Here is an 8,465-nt window from a genome sequence, read left to right as displayed (position 1 = left end):
GCAGGGTGTGAGCTGCAGTGTAATCAGCTGATCCTCATTGCCACTGGAATCCTGGGTCCATCCTGTGCAAGTTAAACAAGTGTTGTGTTTTGCTTATTTAAAACATAGAGGTTAACCATAAATTATCTGTACCTGTTTTAACTGTTAGGTAAATGTTTTTGAATAATATATACCAAATTTTCCCCAACCAGATTTGAAGGCACTTTTGATTGCAGGAGAACTATTGAGAGTCCACTAGATGTATTAGATATCTGTAATATATTTGATTGATTTTCTATGACGATAACCAATACAATATATCTTTAAACCCAGAGTGCTCATAATATCTATTGAAAAAATTACAAGTTTAATGTTTGTTTACAGTCTGGGTCAAACTATTCAGTTAAGACTAGACTGTGTGTGCTTTATACCTCAAAGTTAGCAGTGTAAGTTTGTGGTGTATCCAGCAAAAATTTGATGGTTTTCTTTTTCTTTGTGTTATTTCTGTTAATGATCTACATTTTAGCACTGTCCTCGATATTGTTTTAATGAGTATATATAGATTCATTATCATTTGATTCATCGACCCAGTGACCAAAATGGGTCTTTGCAAATGTAACATGTTCAATTAGTATGTCACTACAAAAATTGCTGTGGTCAGTGTGCTTTAAACATTAAAAATATGGTTGTATGTGGGCTGAAAACAGAAATGAAATATGGCTCCTACAAAATAATACCAAACATAATTGTTAAAAGTTAAATAAAAGTTGACAGTATATGCTTGAATGCACTTAACTCTGGGTGCCAAATCCCATTGTAGACCAGTGTGCTGCATGCTATTAATACAAACAGGGCTCAATACACTAATAATCTACATGTCTACATCTGCACTTGCAGGAAACTACTGTTTTGAAACAGTTTACTTCAATTCCCATAATCAATTGCCAGGTGTGAATTTTTATGTTTTTCTACCCATTGCTACATTAAATGTGTTGGTAGAGACGTCACATAGAGTAGACTATGATCATACAAGCATTCAGCAGCAGAAAAAAAGAATGACTGAATTTAAGTTTAAGGGGTGAGCCATTCCTTTAAGATTTAAACATTAATAAAATATTTTGCGTACTCAACACAAGTTGTGAACTGTGACTTTAAGATACAGTGCATGCATCTCACCTTCACAAAGGTATTCATAAAATGAACCTATCTTCTGTAGGTAGTCCTGGGCAAAGATGGAGAGTGTGCAGCGAGGCATTAATATTTCGCACTTAATTTCTTTTTTTTTGTTCTCCTTTCCTAGTAGCAGAACTGGTTTGTAGCCAATGGCATGGAGTTTCTCAAGCTGCAATGACAAAATTGTGTGTTTGCTGTTTAAAGTAATAGAAAAACAACATAAAAAATAATTAAGAATATTAATTTAAAAATATATAACATTATTAATGACAGCATCCAGGTTACTGCCATTCAGGATTTTTAACCTAATGGTGAGTTTAGCTTTATGTGCAAACAGGAAAGGCTCATACATTAGAAGCAAAAAACAACTCTATATAGAAAAACAGTAAAAAGATGAATCTGACACCATGAGGGTACCCTTTTTATAACGTTATAAATATTTATTTTTGTAACATTAGTAACTCGTTCATGTGTTATTTCTCATCCACTCGAAAATAAAGTTTGATTATTAAATTGCACCTGTAATTCTGTCATAATGCTTGCCTGTATATATTAGGAACTCAAGAATTCCTGAGTTTCAATTATATTTGCTGTTTGTTCAAATTTTGCTCTGGTAGATCATTTAGGTATGTGATGTATTACGGTGAAGATGTGATAAATTTATGGTTGTATTACCACCACTAAAATAAAAAATACAAATCACAATTACGTGTGCCTTCAAAGTTGATAGTTAAATTATACTTTTAAATTTATTCTGATGACACAGGGAGGACAAAGTATCATTGGAAAAAAAAAGATTCAAATTTATCTATATTGGCAAAAAAAAAAACGCCTTTCTGACCTTGCGCTGGCAATGCTCACTTAATAACAAATGGTACCACTGAATGTACTTACAGATGATCTGGACAGTTTACTGTCATGTATGAAATTGTACGTACCATGATATTGGCTTCATCCTTGATGGATGCAGTGTTGTGGTTTTTCTTACGACCAACCACCCATTGCTCTCGCTTCTCATCAAACCTCTGAAGCTTCTTCTTGAGGCGCTGCTTCAGAGGCTGCTCCTGTTTACAATGTGAGCAGATCTTTTGAGCGCAAAATAAAATCCCCTGACAAAAGGGGCAGATCTTTTTTGTAGACCCCCCTGGCATTATAACACACAGTCAGATACAGACAGACAGACAGTCAGTTACAGACAAACAGACTGACAAAGATGGGTAAGACAGACAAGTAGACAAAGACAGACAGGGAGGAAAGAAAGAGCAATAGATAAAGACTGTGAGATAGATAAAGATTGAAGAGATGGACAGAAATATAGATAGTGAGAGAACAGAGAGGATGTAAGATATAGAAAATAATGAAGAGATAGAGGTTGGCTCTTAAAAGTGCCTTTGGGTTTTGAAAATCAGGTTCGGATAGGTTCGACAGGTGATATGTTTGACAGGATCTGCAGGGAGAACAACAGAAAATGTTAATTATGTAGTGTTATGTTGATATAAGATTTAAAAAGTGTACCCTAATATAGTGAGTGATTCCCATTTTCTAATAAATGCTTAGGATAAATAAATACAGATTCACGTTGTTCCTATTTCCTGTGCTACTTTTTTAATGGCGCATAACATGTGTCTAGGGTTCAGTGTGTGTTCATATGTACAGTATAACGTTAGACCAAGTGATAATATTGTTATTACTGACACATTACAGTGAAAAAAAGCATGTGATGTATATATATATATGTGTGTGTGTGTATATGCATATATATATATACTTATATATATCACATGTTTTTTTTATGTAAATACTCATTATATATATATATATATATATATATATATATACACACACACATCTAGAACCTATATCTAGGCCTAGAAAATGTTTTTTTATAAACACGTAATTTTATTAATTTTGGACGTGTAAATGCTCATGAATTCATTTTGCTTATTAGACTATTGTAAGCGACTTACCGTGGTGGAATCGCGCTGGGCAATGGTTTCTGCGATGGTCGCACACAGTGACGTATTGCACAAAATTGCGCCAAAATGTCGAAATAATTAAAAAGTACAGTCTTAATATTTTATATCCGTGCTCAAAATTTTAAAGGGGTCAGCGTAAATGTCCAAGTGAAGGAACACGAGTATGTAGCCATTACATTTAAACACATATCACTTCCCAGAATGCATCCATCTCTTTGCCAAAGGATATGTCCATATAAAGCAATAAACATTTCTGCAGTAGGCTATATAATTAATTTATTACAACTTCATAATCAGTATTGAGATGAAAGTTCTATAAAAGTAGGCTATTCTGTTTTTTAATTTTTTTGGCGCAAAAAAAAAAAGTAAAGTAGGCTCACTATAAGCCATTGCAAATTGAAATACCATCGACAATTATAAAATATCCCACAATAAAATAAGGCATGTTTTAAGCATATAGAATATGCAGTCCTGTAATTATGTAATTTTAATCAACATTTGATTAGTAGCCCAAAATTAAAGACGGCTTTGAAATACATTAGATTGAAATTCGTGTTGTGTGGCACGAAAAAAAGAAGGAAATTCGTGCTGAAGGACACGAATCAATTCGTGTTGAGTAGCCAACCGAATATAAAGCAATACAACAAGGATTAAAATCTCCTGATTAAATGTTGAGTAATGTAGCCCTTAAAGTTTGCAAAAGGAATAGCCTAACATTTGAGGATAAAACAATAGTGTGCTCTCGAAAGAAAGACGTGGTGCATACGCCCCATTGAAATACATTAGATTGAAAGTCGTGCTGAGTGACACGAAAAAAGAAGAAAATTCGTGCCCATAGACACGAATCAATAGATTCATGTTGAGTAACCTACCGAATATAAAGCAATAAAAACGAGGATTAAAATCTCCTGATTAAATGTTGAATAATGTACCCCTTGAAGTTTGCAAAAGGATAGCCTAACATTTGAGGATAAAACAATAGTGTGCTCTCGAAAGAAAGACGTGGTGCATTCGCCCCATTGAAATACATTAGATTGAAAGTCGTGCTGAGTGACACGAAAAAAGAAGAAAATTCGTGCCCATAGACACGAATCAATAGATTCATGTTGAGTAACCTACCGAATATAAAGCAATACAAACGAGGATTAAAATCACCTGATTAAATGTTGAGTAGCTAATGTAGCCCTTAAAGTTTGCAAAAGGAATAGCCTAACATTTGAGGATAAAACAATAGTGCTCTCGAAAGAAAGACGTGGTGCATACGCCCCATTGAAATACATTAGATTGAAATTCGTGTTGTGTGGCACGAAAAAAAGAAGGAAATTCGTGCTGAAGGACACGAATCAATTCGTGTTGAGTAGCCAACCGAATATATAGCAATACAACAAGGATTACAATCTCCTGATTAAATGTTGAGTAATGTAAAGTTTGCAAAAGGAATAGCCTAACATTTGAGGATAAAACAATAGTGTGCTCTCGAAAGAAAGACGTGGTGCATACGCCCTATTGAAATACATTAGATTGAAAGTCGTGCTGAGTGACACGAAAAAAGAAGAAGAAAATTCGTGCCCATAGACACGAATCAATAGATTCATGTTGAGTAACCTACCGAATATAAAGCAATAAAAACGAGGATTAAAATCACCTGATTAAATGTTGAGTAATGTAGCCCTTAAAGTTTACAAAATGAATAACAATTGTGAAAAAACAATAGTGTGCTCTCGGAAGAAAGACATGGTGAAGGCACGAAAAATACGTCCCATTGAAATACATTGAAAGTCGTGCTGAGTGGCACGAAAAAAAGAAGGATATTTGTGCCCTTTGGACACGAATAAATAGATTAATGTTGAGTAGCCTACCGGATATAAAGCAATAAAAACGAGGATTAAAATCTATTGATTAAATGTTGTGTAATGTAGCTCTTAAGTTTGCAAAATGAATAACAATTGAGAAAAAAACAATACTGTGCTCTCGAAAGAAAAACGTGGTGCAGGCACGAAAAATACGTCCCATTGAAATACATTAGATTGAAAGTCGTGCTGAGTGACACGAAAAAATGGGGAAACTCGTGTCCATGAACACGAATCAATAGATTAAATTTCGTGACTATGTCACGAACTGCCGTGAGACTGGGTTGGTTATTAATGATCTTTATTATATTCCAGTTTTCTTATTAGGGGTTCAAGCACCAAAATCTAGAATATGTATTTGCTCAGATTATTTTGGGGGGTATGAGTGTGAAGGATGATTATAATTTAGATTATACTCATGCATTTCTTTAATAAATGTTCATGTAAAACTGATTTTTTGAGTTCTGCTAGGATTTTTAAAGTATTTATTTGTCTTTTCTTTCTTTACTCTTTAGGTTTGAAGCTGAGGATTCTGTACAGGCACAGGACTGATAACTTTTATTTGAGGTTTTATCTTGAAGACATTAACTTCAATAAAAGAAACCTTGATTTACATATTCTGAATTTAAGTAATTTTTTCCCCCTGCAATTCAAATATTTTGTAATTTCTTAGATATTAAAATGTTAAAGTAACACAAATGTATGCATTTTTGGTTTGGGCAGGTAACAGATAACAAAACAGTAACAAAGTTGGAGTGATTTGAAAGTTAATTTTGTGGTATAGCACATTTACTTGAACCATGGGAATCAGGTTTACTTAATGTTAGAAATATCTTTCTCCTTCAGCATACAAAACAATAGTCTATGTATGATTTTTATACTAGGCAGCAAAACTGCCACGTCTGTACATTTTTCCTTTTGTGTTTAAGCTAAACATCTGGTATCCATTAAGAGAGGACTACTCAGCCCCTCCTTTCTCAATGTTCGTTCCTTTCTATACATTGTGTGTTTGAAAAGCTCCTAGGATCCTAAGGATCCTGTGGAAATCTAACAGGATACTGCCCATATTAAGAAGCTGTTATATAACGTCTATATGATATCTATGATGTAATGTTTGATTTATTGGTTAGACTTGTATTCTTTTGTTTAAGACTTTCACTATATAAACCCTAGACAAAGGATATTGGGTTGAGCTTCTACTCCAACCAGCGCTGGTTTATTGTATTATCTGTTCATAATAAAGGACCACGATTTGGGGCACTTTTCGTTTGGACCATTTCATTTCCATTTCTAACAATTTGGGGGCTCGTCCGGGATTTCTCCAGACAGGTAAGAATTAAAATTTTTTTTACAAAAGAAAAGGTTGATTCTTCCTGTCTGCTGAGAAAATTTTACCTATAGTGCCGTGATTTTCACCATATTTGGTGAAATTTGTTTGTTTGTCCGTCGTATATGCGGGACGCCTGTCCGTCGTATATGCGGGACGCCTGTCCGTCGTATATGCGGGACGATTTGTCCGTCGTATATGCGGGACGTTTGTCCGTCGCATAAATAAATGCGGGACGTTTGTCCGTCGTATAAATAAATGCGGGACGTTTGTCCGTCGTATAAATAAATACGGGACGTTATCCTCGTGTTTGTGTTTGAACGCGGGAGGAACGGCAGGAAAACTGATCACTTTCCTCCGTTTGGAAATATAGATTTGACACGAGATATTCGGTTTTTCTCTTGCAAATTATATTTCGATTTACCTTTGGTCTTGGTTATGGATAGATAATACATTATTTTATTTTATTATTATTATTTTTTTATTTATTTTTTTCTCTCTCTCTCAGTTTTTCTCTTCTCTTATTTCTCTCTTTATTGGCCAATTTACTAACACAATTAATTTTCTACTGCATGTTTTTTTTATTTGCTTTCTATTTGGCCATACTTATTTGTTTAAGTTGCATCACGGAGAAATTTTTGTGTTGATAATGGGGAATAAAATTAGTCCACCGTTAAAAGATGAATCTCCGAAAGACTTTATGATTAGAAATAATCAAGCATTTTTTACGGAGCCATATTTGTCAAATTTAGCTGGCTGGTCAACTGGCAAAACACAATTAGATCCGTTTCCCCGTGACGGCTCATTCAAAGACGCGGATTTACGCGCAGCAAAAGATATGATTTTTGGAAATTGGGGCGACCCCGATTGGGATTATTCTTACATGAAACAATCTTATAAAATTTGGAAGGACATGCAATGTTATTGGAACAAAGGTCCACAAAGAGTTGACAATACAGGCAATAATATGATTCCACAAACTGAATTGGCTGTGAGAGAGAGTGTAGTTTCTGCCGTCCTTTCTTCTCCGGCCGAGAGAGACAGAAATTCTCTGCTAGGGGAGGGGCTCTCGCAGCCTATGGAGGAGAAAAAAAGGCTCTCACAGTCTGTGGAACAGCAAGTTGTCCCGCAGCCTGTTGTAGCAAAAACCCCCCTACCTCCAAAATACGAGTGTATTCCGACTCTTTCTGAACCAACAAAAAATAGATTGTACCCCGATCTGACGACTGCGACTTTGTGTCCTTTTGTTGAAACTTCAGAAGGATTCAAAGTTCATCCGTTGCAAATTTCTGAAGTGATGGCAATTTCTAAGGAATTGCCAGACCCAGCACGGTCGCCACATCAATTTGTTTCGATGCTTAAACGCTTAACGGCGTACAGCCAACTTACTGGTCGTGACTATCGTTTTATTTTGACTAAAACGTTGCCTGCCGACATTACAGAGGAAGAATTAATTGCTGAGGTTGATTTGTTAGACCCAGTGAACGACTCACCACCCGTCCGGAGTATTGTGTTTAAAGATTCGGATCCTGTTGATTTGTCCGACCCCACAAGCGCATTTAGGATCGCTGATTACGGGGACTATAATCCCGACTGGATTTGGGCCAGTCCTGGTAAACTGAAACTATTTTTCAAACAACTGACTGCCTTTTTAGTGAAGTTGTCTTCTGCTAAACAGGACATTTCTCACGCAGCGAACACAAAGCAAAAGGTGGGAGAAAGTCCACTTGCATTTTTTAATCGATTTCGAAATGCTTGGATTCACGAATCTGCGATTCCTATTGATGAGGATAATTGTTTGTTGTTTGTGAACACGTTTTTGAATAACATGCACAACGAGACTGCACAAATGATTCGAATCACTACCACCAACATTAGTAACATTTCTGTTGATGAATTGGGAAGACGCTTGCGTGAACTTTCGTCTGCTGGGGCATTTGACCACTCCAGAGGAAAAGTTCCCGCAATGTTTCAAGTTAGTTCCGCTGTCCAAAATCGCCCGCCACCCAATGACGGAAGGGACATAAAGTGTTTTTTCTGTGGGTGTCGCGGACACACGCAACGCTTTTGTAAGAAAAGAGCTGAGAGATTTCAGCGAAATAATGATAAACAGATGTTCAGGCGCTCTGATGGCCCGATGCCAAAACCCCCTCCCTTCAT

At 35.9% G+C, this 8,465-nt stretch overlaps 1 long non-coding RNA gene across 1 annotated transcript; it reads right to left on the bottom strand.

Moving 5' to 3' along the window:
* On the bottom strand, nucleotides 1-2,756 carry LOC143713553 (uncharacterized). Its single transcript, XR_013195117.1, has 3 exons — nucleotides 2,091-2,756; nucleotides 1,156-1,321; nucleotides 1-62 (listed from the first exon to the last, which is right to left on the bottom strand). It is a non-coding gene; the product is annotated as an uncharacterized LOC143713553 (long non-coding RNA).
* Nucleotides 2,757-8,465: the final 5,709 nt, after the last annotated feature.

This window comes from Siphateles boraxobius, unplaced genomic scaffold, assembly GCF_051911475.1.
Source record: "Siphateles boraxobius isolate OS27281-9 unplaced genomic scaffold, OSU_SipBor_1 52, whole genome shotgun sequence".
Taxonomy (NCBI): Eukaryota; Metazoa; Chordata; class Actinopteri; order Cypriniformes; family Leuciscidae; genus Siphateles; species Siphateles boraxobius.
The sequence above is the reverse complement of the archived record's forward strand: the minus strand, read 5'-3'. Positions and strand labels throughout refer to the sequence as shown.